Source organism: Phacochoerus africanus, chromosome 1 (genome assembly GCF_016906955.1).
Source record: "Phacochoerus africanus isolate WHEZ1 chromosome 1, ROS_Pafr_v1, whole genome shotgun sequence".
In the NCBI taxonomy this organism is placed as follows: Eukaryota; Metazoa; Chordata; class Mammalia; order Artiodactyla; family Suidae; genus Phacochoerus; species Phacochoerus africanus.
In genome coordinates this window covers 35,732,128-35,744,240 of record NC_062544.1, presented here as the reverse complement: position 1 = coordinate 35,744,240, position 12,113 = coordinate 35,732,128, and the positions used below count along the sequence as shown (strand labels likewise).

At 39.6% G+C, this 12,113-nt stretch overlaps 2 protein-coding genes across 4 annotated transcripts in view; one reads left to right on the top strand and one right to left on the bottom strand.

Annotated features, from left to right (window-relative positions):
• Window positions 1-12,113, top strand: part of NLN (neurolysin) — a 110,281-nt gene that overhangs the window by 16,552 nt on the left and 81,616 nt on the right. Inside the window, exon 1 of one of the 3 annotated variants that reach the window (XM_047799102.1) lies at window positions 3,218-3,282. The exons of the other annotated variants lie outside the window; for them this stretch is intronic. The gene's annotated coding sequence lies outside the window, so the exon portion shown is untranslated. Of the gene's footprint in view, window positions 1-3,217; window positions 3,283-12,113 lie in introns of those variants that run through there. 3 annotated transcript variants of the gene reach the window in all.
• SGTB (small glutamine rich tetratricopeptide repeat co-chaperone beta) overlaps window positions 1-12,113 on the bottom strand; it is a 69,121-nt gene that overhangs the window by 55,183 nt on the left and 1,825 nt on the right. The window lies entirely within an intron of this gene.

Here is a 12,113-nt window from a genome sequence, read left to right as displayed (position 1 = left end):
TATCTAGACAAAGTTCTCAATGCTATTCAGCAGGATCTCCTTGTAAATCTATTCTAAGTTGTGTCTGATAAGCCCAAGCTCCCGATCCCTCCCACTCCCTCCCCCTCCCATCAGGCAGCCACAAGTCTCTTCTCCAAGTCCATGATTTTCTTTTCTGAGGAGATGTTCATTTGTGCTAGATATTAGATTCCAGTTATAAGTGATATCATATGGGATTTGTCTTTGTCTTTCTGGCTCATTTCACTCAGTATGAGATTCTCTAGTTCCATCCATGTTGCTGCAAATGGCATTATGTCATTCATTTTTATGGCTGAGTAGTATTCCATTGTGTATATATACCACCTCTTCCGAATCCACTCATCTGTCGATGGACATTTGGGTTGTTTCCATGTCCTGGCTATTGTGAATAATGCTGCAATGAACATGCGGGTGCACGTGTCTCTTTTAAGTAGAGTTTTGTCTGGATAGATGCCCAAGAGTGGGATTGCGGGGTCATGTGGAAGTTCTATGTATAGATTTCTAAGGAATCTCCAAACTGTTCTCCATAGTGGCTGTACCAGTTGACATTCCCACTAGCAGTGCAGGAGGGTTCCCTTTTCTCCACAGCCCCTCCAGCACTTGTTATTTGTGGGTTTATTAATGATGGCCATTCTGACTGGTGTGAGGTGGTATCTCATGGTAGTTTTGATTTGCATTTCTCTTATAGTCAGCGATGTTGAGCATTTTTTCATGTGTTTGCTGGCCATCTGTATATCTTCTCTGGAGAAATGTCTATTCAGGTCTTTTGCCCATTTTTCCATTGCTTGATTGGCTTTTTTGCTGTTGGGTTGTATAAGTTGTTTATATATTCTAGAGATTAAGCCCTTGTCGGTTGCATCATTTGAAACTATTTTCTTCCATTCTGAAAGTTGTCTTTTTGTTTTCTTTTGGGTTTCCTTTGCTGTGCAAAAGCTTTTCAGTTTGATGAGGTCCCATGGGTTTATTTTTGCTCTAATTTCTATTGCTTTGGGAGACTGACCTGAGAAAATATTCATGATGTTGATGTAGTCATTAGATTTTTAAATGCTACACTTGTGAGTACAAAAAAAGGATGGCACCGTGAAAGAAAGTGGGTAATACTTTTGGCTTTATCAGGCTCTGGAGGCTACTCAGAATAAAGGCCACTGGAATGTCTCTACATTTAGGGTAGTTCTGTTCAGTACCTAATATAGTATTATGAACAAGTGTTTATGGGAATTTACCCTGGCAGGAGCACTTGGAAAGTTCAAGAGTTTTTGTACAGTTTTTTCCTAGAGCTTCTAAACATTTTATACACAATCTAAAAATTATTTTCCTATACCAGCAGGTGGAAGCAAGAGCAGTCAAATTGTAGTACTTTGCTTTCTAAGTGTACTGGTCTGTCCTATAAGAGAATCTATCCATGACTCAGAGTGTCTTTATGATATATCCCTCACTTTAATTGCTTTTCTTTAAAATTTTATTGTCTTAGCATATTCTCTTGATTGCTTTATCACTTTATTTACTTAGTATCTAGGGCTAAACTTGAGTCATTCTAGGACAGGCTTATTTAGATTTTGTAATGCTTTTTTATACTTGACTCAGCAGTTATAAAATATATGCTAAGCGCTGATAGGTTCTTTCACATTTTCCAAAAAAGTAAAAAGATGATTAAGACATGGTCTATCTTCTCAAAGAGCGTACTTTCTAGTGGAATGAGGAAAATGTCTTCATTCTTGCCCTGACCTGGGAGAAGAGATCAGTCAGCCTTCTTAGTGTACTCCAACTAACCTATGGCTGGCATTCAGTTTTCACACAGATTTTAATTCAACAAATATTTACTGAGTACCAAGAACTATATAGGGACTTAATTCATTTATTTATACTTTCTTCCTTTTTTTTTTTAATGCTTTCTTCCTAACAGATTTTTTAAGACCAAACAGTCTTCAGGAGAAGTATCATTTATTTAAAATTTTTTCAATGCAGATTCATATAGATCAAGTTGACATATAGATGCCAAAACATAAAACTTAAGGATTTAGAAGAAGTAGGTACTATAAGTAACATTTCCTGGAATATACTTAGAAGACCTTCCACAAATGCTAGTTGAAAAAAATAAAAGTAAGCTATTCTAGATCAGTTCTGTTAGCTGTTTACTGACAGATAATACTACTACTAATAATAAAGTTTTTATATAAAGGGTATAAAGAAAAAAGAGAACCAAGTTGTAAGGGTGTGTGTGTTTGTGTGTGTGTGTGTGTGTGTGTGTGTGTGTGTATAGAGTGAGAGGAATATAAGAACCTCCCCATGGAGTTCCCGTCGTGGCGCAGTGGTTAACAAATCCAACTGGGAACCATGAGGTTGCGGGTTTGATCCCTGGCCTTGCTCAGTGGGTTAATGATCCAGCGTTGCCGTGAGCTGTGGTGTAGGTTGCAGACGCGGCTCGGATCCCCCGTTGCTGTGGCTCTGGCGTAGGCCGGTGGCTACGGCTCCGATTAGACCCCTAGCCTGGGAATCTCCATATGCCATGGGAGTGGCCTAAGAAATAGCAAAAAGACAAAAAAAAAAAAAAAAAAACCTCCCCAAGATAGATTTCTTGCTCTGTCTTCTAAATTCCCCATTGTTTTATTTGCATGAAATTTGCTGCCTGATATTCTAATCCATCTCTGCCTCTTCTTCATAAGTCTATAAGCTACTGGAGGGTGATAACTATGTCTTACTCATCTTTGTAACCTCTATATTTACTGAAGGAATGACTGAATCGACTAATTTACTTCATGGGAAATCCCTTTGCAATGAGCCTTTTTGGGGAAGAATATAATCTGCAGTGTAGGCATTATTAATAACAGATAATGTCAGTATTTCTCATCTGAGAAATCACTAGGGAATAAAAAGCTAGCATTTGTTGCAGAGAAAGTTTTCTTAGAATGCCTCAACTGTAACTTATCTGTAAGAAATGTAGATCATGTATTTGCCCGACTGCTTTAAAAAAGCATTTACAATTTCCTAGGAAAACACTTTATCCAATGGTTTACTGCTTACCTAAGACTAGTTAAACAAAGACCTCAGGAAAAAAAATGAAACCACAGTTCAAAGGTAGCCATCAGATTGTCCCAGTTTGAGTTGTTTTATTCTTTGGAAATGGGTGATTAAAAGCTGCCCATGCCTAAGCTGCCCTTGCCTAAGCTGCCCATGCCTACATGGCCTGTTTTTCAGAGCTGGATGAAAGCTTAAGTGGAGCACTCCTCCACAGCCCTTGCAACTGGCCTTCAGGGAGTGGTACAGGTAAGAAATCAGACACATGATGTCAATATGTATGCTTTAACTACCTATCTTATTCTCTCCCAGTAGTAAGCAGAGTGGAAGATCAGGGAGGTACATTTGGTGAGAAATCTGATGTTTAGCTTTTCAAGGATGCAGATATAACATGAGTATAGCATAGTAAGGAATACAGGCTCTGTAGTGAGGCCTTGGTTTAAATCCCAGCTCCATACCAGCTGTGTGACCTTGAGCAAGCTACTTTACTTCTCTGTGCCCAGTAACACTGTGTTAATAATACCTGCCTCTTGGCTGGTTGAAAGGATTAAATAAGAAGATGCATGTAACATAATAAAAGCCATATATGACAAACCCACCATTAACATCATTCTCAAAGGTGAAAAACTGAAAGCATTTCTGCTAAGATAGGAACAAGTAAAGGATGTTCACTTTCACCACTATTATTCAACATAGTTTTGGAAGTCCTAGCCACGGCTATCAGAGAATAAAAGGAATCCAGGAGTTCCCGTTGTGGCTCAGTGGTTAACGAATCTGACTAGGAACCATGAGGTTGTGGGTTTGATCCCTGGCCTTGCTCAGTGGGTTAATGATCTGGCGTTGCCGTGAGCTGTGGTGTAGGTTGCAGACGCGGCTCGGATCCCCCGTTGCTGTGGCTCTGGCATAGGCTGGCGGCTACAGCTCTGATTAGACCCCTAGCCTGGGAACCTCCATATGCTGCAGGAGCGGCCCAAGAAAAGACAAAAATAAATAAATAAATAAAAGGAATCCAAATTGGACAAGAAATAAAATTATCACCGTTTGTAGGTGATGTGTTACTGTGCCTAGAAAATCCTAAAGACAATACCAGGAAACTGATAGAGCTCATCGGTGAATTTGGTAAAGTTGCAGGAAAATAAAATTAATACATAGAAATTTGTTGCTTTTCTATTACTAACAATGAAAGATCAGAAAGAGAAATTAGGGGAGTTCCCGTCGTGGCGCAGTGGTTAACAAATCCGACCAGGAACCATGAGGTTGAGGGTTCGGTCCCTGCCCTTGCTCAGTGGGTTAATGATCCGGCGTTGCCGTGAGCTGTGGTGTAGGTTGCAGACACGGCTCAGATCCCGCGTTGCTGTGGCTCTGGCGTAGGCCAGTGGCTACAGCTCCAATTCAGCCCCTAGCCTGGGAACCTCCATATGCCGCGGGAGCGGCCCAAGAAATAGCAACAACAACAACAACAACAATAACAACAACAAAAGACAAGAAAAAAAAAGAAAGAGAAATTAGGGAAACAGTCCCACCTACCATCGCATCAAGGAGAATAAAATACCTAGGAATAAACCTACCTAAAGAGACAAAAAACCTGTATACTGAAAACTATAAGATGCTAATGAAAGAAATCAAAGATGACATGACACAAAGATGGAAAGATATACCATGCTCTTGAATTGAAAGAATCAATATTGTCAAAATGACTGTACCGCCCAAGGCAATCTATAGATTCGGTGAAGTCCCTATCAAGTTACCAATGACATTCTTCACAGAACAAGAACAAAATATTTTTTTTAGAACTAAATATTTTAAAATGTGTATGGAAACACAAAAGACCCCAAAGAGCTAAAGCAATATTTAAAGAAAAAACAGAACTAGAAGAATCAGTTTTCCTGACTTCAGGCTATACTACAAAGCTACAGTCATTAAAGCAGTATGGTACTGGCACAAAACCAGAAATATTGATCACTGGAACAGGATAGAAAGCCCAGAAACAAACCCACACACCTATGGTCGACTAATCTATGACAAAGGAGGCAAGAATACTCAGTGGAGGAAAGACAGTCTCTTCAGTAAGTGGTGCTGGGAAAACTGGACATCTACATGTAAAAGAATGAAATTAGAATATTCTCTAATACCATACACAAACTCAAAATGGAGTAAAGACCTAAATGTAAGGCCAGATGCTATAAAATTCTGGTAAGAAAACGTAGGCAGAACACTCTTTGATGTAAGGCACAGCAATATCTTTTTTTTGATCCACCTTCTAGAATAATGACAATAAAAACAAAAACCAGTGGGACCCAATTAAACTTAACTTTTGCACAGCAAAGAAATCCACAAAAAAACAAAAAGACAGTCCACAGAATGGGGGAAAATTTTTGCAAATGAACAAACTGGCAGGGAATTAATCTCCAAAATGTACGAACATCTTATGAAGCTTTATATCAAAAAAACCAAAAAACCCAATCAAAAAATGGGCAAAAGATCTAAACATTTCTCCAAAGAAGATATACAGATGGCAAAAAAAAAAAAAAACCATGAAAAGATGATCAACATCACTAGTTATTAGAGAAATGCAAATCAGAGCTACACTGAGGTATCACCTCACATCAGTCAGAATACCCATCATCAAAGAGTCTACAAACAATAAACGCTGGAGAAGGTGTGGAGGAAAGGGAACCCTCTTCCACTGTTGATAGGAATGTCAGTTGGTACAACCCCTCTGGAAAACAGTATGGAAGTTCCTCAGAAAACTAAATATAGAATCACCACATGACCCATCAGTCCCACTCCTGGGCATATATTCAGATAAAACCATCATTCGAAAAGATACATGCACCCTAATGTTCATTGCAGCATTATGTTTTAGCCAAGATACGGAAGCAACCTAAACGCCTATTGACAGAAGAATGGAAAAAGAAGATGTGGTACATATATACAATAGATTATTCAGCAATTAAAAAAGAGTGAAATAATGCCATTTGCAGTAACATGGATGGACCTAGAGATTATCATACAGACTGAAGTAAGTCAGAAGAAAGCATCTATCATGTAATATCACTTATGTGTGAAATCTAATAAAAATAGCACAAAAGAATTTATTTTAAAAACAGAAATGCACAGATTTCAAAACCAATCTCATGGTTAACATAGGTGAAACTGTTGCAGGGAGGGAAGAATTGGGAGATTGGAAATAACATATACACACTACTGTATAAAGTAGATGATGAATGAGAACCTACATATACACACTACTGTATAAAGTAGGTGATGAATGAGATTTTCCTATGTAGCACAGGAAAATCTACTCAATAGTTTGAATAACCTATATGGGAAAAAAAGAATGGATATATTTATATGTACAACTGATTCACTTTGCTGTACACCTGAATTAATACAACATTTTAAATTATACTCCAATAAAATTAAATTTTTAAAAATGCATGTAAACACTTGGTTATAATACCTGGCGCATTAATAGACTTTCTTTTTTTTTCATTTTTAAAAGTTTTATTGAAGTATAGTTGATTTACAATGTGTTAATTTCTGCTGTACAGCAGAGTGATTCAGTTGTACATGCATTCCTTTTCAGATTCTTTCAATAGACTCAATAAATATCAAGGATGATGATGAAACTCATCTTTCGTGTGACGAATTTCTAACTTGGGAACCTAGGTGAAGGGTGCTAAACTGAGATTGTGAATTCATGAGAAAGATCAAGTTTTGAATGTGTGGCACCTGAGACATCTGTGGGTCTGGAGCTCCAGCTGTGATCTGGATGGAACCAGGGGAGACACCCAACATTTTTAAATGGGTGCAAGAAGAGAAGGCACCAAAGGAGACAGAGAAGAAATGGTCAGAAAAATGGAAGAAGAACTTGGAAAGCAAAAAAATTGATGTTTGCCAGAGCCCTTTTGGTGGCATAATGTAGAAGAATAAGCAGTAGGCAAGGAAGTGAATGAAGACAGTATGTTGGAAAACTGCAGGACTCAATAGCTGAAACCCATAGATTGGGGGACAAACCTTCCTTAAAACTAAGAAAAAGAATGTGGGAGTGAGTAGAGACATAAATCATTTTACTATGCTTAATTACATTTTCCATAAACTAAGAAACCAAGCAAGAATGATCTTTCTGGACATTAATTCTGCTAAAGAACATTGAAAGAAACAATCTTGGCTAAGAATGCGAATCTCTGTTTACTGTTAAAGTTGAGTTACTTTAAGGCATTCAGTTCTAGAACATTCTGTTCATAAAACAGTTTGATCCTAAGCCAAATTAAAAAGTCCACAAATGAAAAAGCTGTTGTCTGGAATGCTAGTGACTCAAATACCTTATGCTTACTTTTGTTAGGGGGCTATATGTACCCAAACTGGAGGGCTCAATAATTATTGAGTGATACTTCTGCATCTGATTCTCCAAAGCATCAGTCCATTCAGAAGAAAAATTATTAGTAGATTTCAGGATTCTTGAGTATCCAGTATATGCCATCCTTTTCAAGCTACTTCATCTTCCTTAATGTTCCATGGAAGTTACATGCTTTCAGATGGAACTACCTATATATTAGACATGTAAATAGTAGAAGAAATTATTAAATAACATTAAGTAGAATTTTTTGTGTATTTTTGTGAAAATACACAGGTATCATAAATAGACTCAGGGTCTACAAATAGCACTAAAACCCAGTCACTGCTCAGGGTCTATTGAAGACACAGCTAAGTAAACAGGTGGATACTCGTCAGTGTGGTAAGTGCATTGGTCAGTGTACATGTAGGATAGTTTAGGACTACAGAGGAATAATTTCTAAGAGAGCTGGAGGTAGTCAAAGAAGACTTCCTGGAGAAGGTGAAGTATGAACTGAGATCTGAAAGTTAAGTCAAACATAAAAGAGAGGAAGGGTGTTCCAGGCAGAGTGAAAGATGGCCACAAAGGCCTGAAGAGAGCCTAACAATTTTAGGGAGATATGAAAGTAGTTATTTGTGCCTAGAGCATAGATTTGAGGGCAAAGGAATGGCATTGAGAAAGCCCATGAAACAGGAGCAGACCCAGAAAAGCCTTGTACGTTAAGTAGCTTGAACTTGATCCTCAGGTTCAGTGAAGTTAGAACTTGGTCCTAAACCATGCCACTGAAGGAGAGTGCCATGATCAGACTTCCATGTTAGGGAAATTACTCTGCAGGAGGTCTGGAAAGTAGATCAGAAAACATCCAGAGAGTCACTTAGGTTTTTGACTTGGGCAACCGAATGCACACTGGTGATCTTCACTGAGATGAGGAATATAGGACAACAGGTTTGGTTCTGGGGGGTAAGGAAGACGGTCAGTTTAATTTTAGACATACTGGATTTGAGGTGACCATTGACATCCACGTGGAGATATCCAATAGGCATTAGATACATGGATGTGGAACCCAGGAGGTTTGGGCTAGAGGTAGAGATGTGGAAATCTGTAGCTGTGGGTGTCATTTGTAGCTGTGCAAGTGGACCAGAACACTCTAGGAAGAGTGTGCAAAATGAAAAGAGACGAAAAGGGAGTGTGGAAGGGAATCCTGAGGAACAGCAAAGAGTCCTAAGGAAGAGGATAAAGAAAAAGCAAATGATGAAAATTGTGACAATAGAGCCAGAGACAGAGAATGAAAAGAGGTATCATCACAGGTGCTAAAGGAGAGGAACGTTCTAAAACAGGGAGTAAAAAAAGAAGGAATTGCAGCACAGGTAAATATCACAAAAAGTAACAATAGGTAAGTACTGAAGATTGTCACTTGGGCTCAATAGAAATCATTGGGGATCCTGCTGAGAGAGAGATTCATGTTTTTATGAGGATCCATACTGAAGTAGGTTGAACAATCAGAGGTGAGTATGTGAAGACAGCAAGTCTGGCTAGACAACTGAAAAATCTTGGGAATGAAAGGAAGGGGAGAAATAGTGGGTGTTTTCTAGTAGAGGACCCAGGATCAAGGAAGATTTTGTTTTATTTAGACGAAGAAACGTAAATGCTTGAGCACACATGTGCATGTGAAGAGGCAGAACAAAGGAGACATTTAAGATTCTACTAGAAGAGAGAATGTTTCACTGAGTGTTCTGGAAGCGATTGAATAGGACCCATGTACAGAGTGAGAAGTTGGCTTTGACTAAGATAGCTTTTCTCCTAGTTAGCAGTACAGAGAGAAAAATGATATAGACGTCGCTACGTTCGTAGGTGGGAAATTGGAGGAAATTTCTGATGGCCTCAGTAACATAGGTAGCAAGGTCAGTGAGTGGCAAATTGGAGAAAGAAATTTGGATAGACTGGTTGTGGTTTGAAATAATCGGTGTAGGAAATGGGAGGCAGATCTTCATGAATGGATTTTCCTGAAGCCTTAGAATTCAGCTCAAATTAGGGAGTATGATATAATAGCATCAAAACCCATAGCCCTGTTTGGAAATATGGATGTAAGAATTGGGAAGGTGGCTGATTAAAAGGGTCCTGGACAGAGGTGGTTTTTTTTTGGGGGGGGGGGGGTTTGCTTTTTGACTGTGCCCGCAGCATATAGAAATTCCCAGGCCAAGGATCAAACCTGCGCCACAGCAACAACTCAGGCTACTGCACTGACAACCCTGGATCCTTAACCCACTGCACCACAAGAGAACTCCCTGAGCAGAGGTTTTTAATGTGGATATAGCAAAGGTCTGGGAGCAGGGAAGTTGGGGTTTTAATGAAGGATGTTGAATAGGTAGATGAGACTCACTTCTGACATCTGTGCAACCTGGGACAACAGTCCAATTGGAAGACCACCCTGGCTCCCTCCTGTACCTTGAAGGGCTCACATGCACAGGACACCTCTACCTGTAAGTCCAAGCTCCAACCACACTCTCCCCGACCTATGACCACACCTCAGTCTGAGAGTTGTACACACCAGTGGTCCAATTCAACCTCAAAAAGCTGACTCAGGGAAGAGACCTGCCTAGGCTCTGGGAGCCATTTGAGCAAGGAATTCTGGAGTCCTGGGTACTCAGAGCATAGTTGTGTGGTCAGCAGGGGTGGAGCTGTGCATGGGCGCCTCCTCTTAGCTCTTTTGATCATGGTGCAGATTCGGGAGGACCAAAGTGGGCCCCTATAAAGTGCAGTAATTTTCCAGGTCTAAATGGAGCTATGAGAAATGCCTAATCAAGTGAGAATAGAAATCAAAGGACCTGAGGTCTAAAGGAGAAAGAAAAATAAGAATCACAGGAGTAGAGAAATGGAACCTGAAAGGGTAGAAGGTGGTCAGAGTACAATACCAGAATTGATCATGTCTTGGGAGCATCTCCAAGTGGTGGTAAGAAGAATAAATATGAAGGTTCTTGGAGCAAAATAGGTCTAGAAACTGAAGTTAAGGAAGTGGTATAGTTCACCCACCTCACCTTAAGAGTTGCCTTGGGATGATTTTGGAGCTTACAATGGAAAAGACTGCAGAGCCAGATCTTTGATAAATGGAAGGGAGTGGCAAGGAGGTCAGTTGATAATAGTGAGTGGTATAGCAGGAAGGCTGCTGCCTCAGAGGAATAGAGTTGTAGCACAGTAATGCCTTGGAAACTATGTCGAGGCATCTAGGAGAAATTTCATCTTGTCCCAAGGATCCATAGGATGAGAACCTTAGGAGAATGAGCACACTGCTTTGAGGCAGCATTAGGTTCTGCAGGGGTCCAGGTTTTGTTGAAGACAAAGTGGAAAAAACAGTGCTCTGTGAAGAGGTTGGGAGTGTAAGGAGGTTTGAGTAGCAGGGGAGAGACTGGGAGTAAGGGAGAGGTTCACCACTTGGAGAGGCTTCAACCTTTGGGACAGTGGCAGGAATGTGAGGATTAAAAGGACACCTGGAGTAGAAAGAAAACACCAAGTTGACATATGTTTGGTGTGTTAATGGACTAGTACCAAGAACTAATACCAAGAATCTTCAGGTAAAATTTTGTAACTTGAATTTTCTCTCTTGGTAAGCACAGTGTAGTAAGATTAATTCTCGGTTGAAAGGCAAAATTAAGGAGCCCTATAATGCTCTGATAAAAGCAACTTGGCCTTGAGCTGTGGCCTATAAGTTGTAAGGAAAGGAGTGACATAGTTAAATCAGTGACTTAAAAAAAACAAGTTTGTGCACAGTAGGAATCAAGTTTTAAAAGGGATGATTCTGACAAAATAGCCAGATGAGAAATAACTAAAATTCCAATTGTGAGGACTGATGAAATGTGGCCCTCAACAGCAGCGTGTAGAGAAACATTAATTCCAAAGAAAACGCTAGGAATATTTGTCAAATATTTTAAAGAATTGGGGCAAATTTCAGGAAAGGCCATCCAAACTACATACTACAACACAGTAACACCAGAGGGAAAGGATGGAAACATGGGTTAAATATAATTTCTGGGGAAATGGAAGTTGTGACATTTTTCATGATGGAATTTTGCTCTAGTCCTGACTCTCATAAAACACACTTTCCTGTATGGATGTTAACTTGTGATGGTGAAGGGAGGTGGTTTGAGGTCATGTTTAAGCCATACAAAACCATCATGTTTCAAATATATAAAGCAACTACTCTGTGCTCTGCAATGTGCTGGGGTGCGACACAAGATAGGTACAGTGGTTACTGTGCTGGAAAGTCCTAGTCTAATTTAAAATACAGTATAAACCAATTGAAGAGATAGATGACAGTAATTTAAATGTCTAAAATGGTAGTTCCCATTATGACTCAGCAGGTTAAGAACCCAACTAGTATCCATGGGGATGCAGGTCCGATCCCTGGACTCTTTTAGTGGGTTAAGGATCTGCCGTTGCCACAGCTGTGGTGTAGGTTACAGATGAAGCATGGATCTGGCCTTGCTGTGGCATAGGCCAGCAGCCGCAGCTCTGATTTGAACCCTAGCCTGGGAACTTCCATATGCCACAGGTGCGTCCCTAAAAAGAAAAGAAATATCTAAAATGAATGATACAAATAAAAGGTGATAGAACCTCAGATCTGTATGAACTGAAATAGTCAAAGATGCCTGGATAGGAGGAAGTTGAGGTCTTTAAACTATGCTTTAGAAGAAAATGAATCCAGGAGAACATTTCTGAAAGTACATTCCATGAAAGTTTTGCTAAA